The sequence below is a fragment of the Phoenix dactylifera genome, unplaced genomic scaffold (assembly GCF_009389715.1).
Source record: "Phoenix dactylifera cultivar Barhee BC4 unplaced genomic scaffold, palm_55x_up_171113_PBpolish2nd_filt_p 000152F, whole genome shotgun sequence".
Lineage (NCBI taxonomy): Eukaryota > Viridiplantae > Streptophyta > Magnoliopsida > Arecales > Arecaceae > Phoenix > Phoenix dactylifera.
In genome coordinates, this window is record NW_024067701.1 from 221,300 (window position 1) to 225,012 (window position 3,713).

At 44.2% G+C, this 3,713-nt stretch overlaps 1 long non-coding RNA gene across 1 annotated transcript; it reads right to left on the minus strand.

Annotated features, from left to right (window-relative positions):
- Positions 1-2,889: 2,889 nt before the first annotated feature.
- Positions 2,890-3,122, minus strand: LOC120104960. The gene is made up of 2 exons (XR_005507356.1): positions 3,086-3,122; positions 2,890-2,956 (listed from the first exon to the last, which is right to left on the minus strand). It is a non-coding gene; the product is annotated as an uncharacterized LOC120104960 (long non-coding RNA).
- Positions 3,123-3,713: the final 591 nt, after the last annotated feature.

Here is a 3,713-nt window from a genome sequence, read left to right on the forward strand (position 1 = left end):
TATGCTATAGTATACTGATGACCCAAAGATTGAGTTAAAGATTGATTTTGATGATCACAAAATCTTGAAGTATAATTACTAATGTTTGTGCTGCAAGAAGAAAGATAATTTGTTTTGCAAGAAATATAGCAAGTTGGAAAAATACAAGAAGGCCTCAAAAGCTCTCAAGAAAAGTTGGAAGAAAGCTACACTTCATTTGCTCAAGTTTCAAGTTCAAAGGATTCAAGTTGGAGGAGCAAATTCAAAGAAAGATTCAAAAGAATAGTCCTCGAGTTGACTCCTGAAAATTTAGAGTCGACTCTGGCACTCTGGAGTTTCATGGAACAGTGCTCGAGTCGACTCCGGGACTCTGCGAGTCGACTCCGACTGAGAACAGACAAAAAGACAGAGAGTTGATTTTCAGCGCTACAGTGCTCGAGTCGACTCCTACTTCAGCGCTACAGTGCTCGAGTCGACTCTCAGCTACAGTGCCGGCAGACTACTATTCACGAGTCGACTTTTGTTTCAGGCGAGTCGACTCGAGCACGCTGGGAGGCATAACGGCTATTTTTTTCTCAACTCCAATGGGTCTATTTTTGTCTCTAACGGCTAGATTTTTGTTTTCACTCCCTCTAAAGCTATAAAATCAAGGGGAGAGCAAGGGGAGAAGATAAGGAAGTGGGAGATAACACATAGGGAAGAGATTTCAAGGAGACTTCAAGAGAAACCTTCCAAAAGCACAAAAGGGCCATTCAAAGCCAAAAGTGAGAGAAGAAGAGCATCCGAGTGAATTCCAAAGCTTCCTCTCCAACAGCGTGCTGCCTCAGTGATCCTCTACCTCATGCGAAATCAAAAGAGGGTCAAGTAAAGAAGAAGCCAAGTTCCTTCATCTACAAAACTTGTTTGAGGGCTTCTCTTTACTCTATTTGTTTACATTGTTATATTTGCTTGTTTAAGAAGCTTTGATTTGTTTTAAACTCTTGTTCTATTATCTTTTAACTTGATTCAATCCGGATTGAATCAAGGGGTTAAGGTTTGTTGGTGAGCCAAAGGGAAAACCAACGGTGTAAGGTTGTGGTTGGTGAACCAGAAAAAACCAACTGGGTTTGATTGTGAATCCGAAAAAACAATCAGATGGTTCTAGTCGGTGAGCCTGTGAAACCGACCGAGTACGTTGTGATCTCGTGAAAACAACAAGTTAGGTTGTGAGCTTGTAAAACAACCGGCTGTAATCTGAGGGATTATAGTGAAATTTCCAAGAGATCTTGGGGAGTGGATGTAGGTGCTGGGGTGCACCGAGCCACTATACATCTTTGTGTTTGTGATGCTTTATCTCTTGTGTTTCATGTCTTACATTCATACTTGATTGTTTAATATCTCTAGCTTTGTTTCCTATTGATGTATAAGTGATTGTTTAGAACTTGCTTAGCTTCCACTCCATTCTTACCATTCACATAGATTAAAATTGATCATACAACTATAAGTTAATTTTAGATCAATTGCACCCTAAAGCCATAGTACAATTGCTCTAGCTTAATTTTCCACTGCTTTACTTGTAATTGCCTAGAGCTTAAGTAAGTAGCATCTTATCATCCCGCTGCATTCAATTCAAAGTAAAAATTAGAAAACATAATTTTTAGAAAACCCAATTCACCCCCCCTCTTGGGTTGTCATCTTGGGCAACATATACAATATTATATTGATATATTATAATAATATTATATTATATTACAGTAACTATATTTATATTTATATATTAATACATATTATATTTTATCATACTCTATTGTATAATACTATGCAATGTCCTTTATGGTTATTTTGTAATACCAAAAGTACTTTTTCAGTTTGTTTGCCAAATACATGTTAAAGTGGTACAGCACTTTAGAAATGTAGTTACCAAACAGCAAATAACTTTTTTATAAAGCTCTACTTCAGAAAGCTTTACTTTCAAAATCTCTACTACCAACAGCTCCTCTAAATGGGGTTTAAATTGTCAGTCCAGGGGGCAAGTACTGCTTTAATTTCTAGTCCCCATCCTTCACCATACCGTATAGAAATTCCAACACTGCCTTTGACCCGCCCTTCCCCACCCACCCCTACGCACGCTAAAAAAAGGTTTTTTTTTCATGAATACCTTCTAAAAATTTAAATTTACGTGAATATTCTCTTAAAATTTATATTTATTTATATATCCTCATAGAATAGTGTTTTTACACAAATGCCTCTAATATAATAGTTTTTCTAACACCATTTATAAAAACCATATTTATTTTAATTAAAAAAATAAGTCATCTAATCATCGAATACATATTGTGTCACTAAAATCCGATCTGATGATTTGGCAACGAAGAGGACGTTAATCAATCTGCTATGATGGAACATCAACACATATTTAATTGAGGCGTCAAGTACTCACTACAGGAAAAACTACTTTTCCCGATTTTTGTCTGCCGACGCTAAGTAGAAGCGTCGGTAATTTTTGCTGAGCGCCAAAATTTACCGTCAGTAGGTCTGGCTAAGACGATGCTTATAAGCATCGTGAAAGGTTCCATCGACGCTTATAAGCATCGTCGGAAGCCGTAGCTTGGGCCGACGCTTTTAAGCGTCGTCGAAAGCAAAAAATCCCCCAACCGCAGCCATCTCCTTTTTTTTTTCTTTTTTTCCTCCCAACGACGCTTTAGAAAGCGTCGTCGGAGGCCATTATCCCCCCTACCCTCTCCTCGCTGCAAATTCCTCCCGATCCCTAATCCATCCAGCCGCCCCCCTCTCCTTCTCTCTACGCCGCTTGCCCCCTCCCCCCTCCTCTCTACAAATCCCCTCCCCCCTCCCGATCCCTCAAACCCCCTCCCTTACAAATCTCTAACCCCCTCCCGATTCTCGATCAAATCCCTTCCAAGAAGCGAGAGAGAGAGAGAGAGAGAGAGAGAGAGAGAGAGCGGCCATGCTTCATAGACAGTTCGATGGAGCTTCTTCTCTCTTCTCCGGCATCGGCTTCATGCCTTCTCAGGCCACCCAGGCCCCCGATCCCTCCTCCTTCTCCCCCGCCAAGGTACCCATCGCCTCTCTCTCTCTCTCTATAGAATCGCGATCTCGATATCTCGACCTCTGAATCCTTGTTCTCGATCATGCTCTCAATCTCAGATTCGCGGGGCTCAGGGTGCCGTCCCACTGACCGTGAAGCAGATCGCCGAAGCCTTCTCGCCTCACTCAAGGATGAGATCTGTGCCCTCCGATCCTGGCAGTCCCTCCTGGAGCCGGAGTCCGGCTCCCCGGACTGGATCTGCGCTGGCCTCGCCCGGATCGAGCTCCTCCACGCCTCCCTCGATGACCTCCACCAGCTCCCCCAGGCCCAGGATACCCTCCGCTGCCGCTCCTCCATCCCCTAGACCGACCGCCTCCTCGACGACTTCCTCCGCTTCGTCGACGCCTACGGCTCCTTCCGATCTGTCCTCATCTCCCTCAAAGAAACCCAGTCCAAGCTCCAGACCGCCATCCGGTGGCGCGACGAGGCCCGGGTCGCATCCTCTGTCCGGTCCCAGAAAAGAATCCAGAAAGATCTCGCCAAGCTCGCCGTTTTCATTCGAGAAGCATCTAGATCGCCCACCCCCGCACTAGCGGCGGATGCGGCGGAGGCGGAGATGATGGGGATCATAAGGAGGCGACGGCGGCCACGGTGATGGCTTCGGCGGTGGTTTTCTTGGGGATCGGGGCGGTTTAATCCTCCGCGTCGG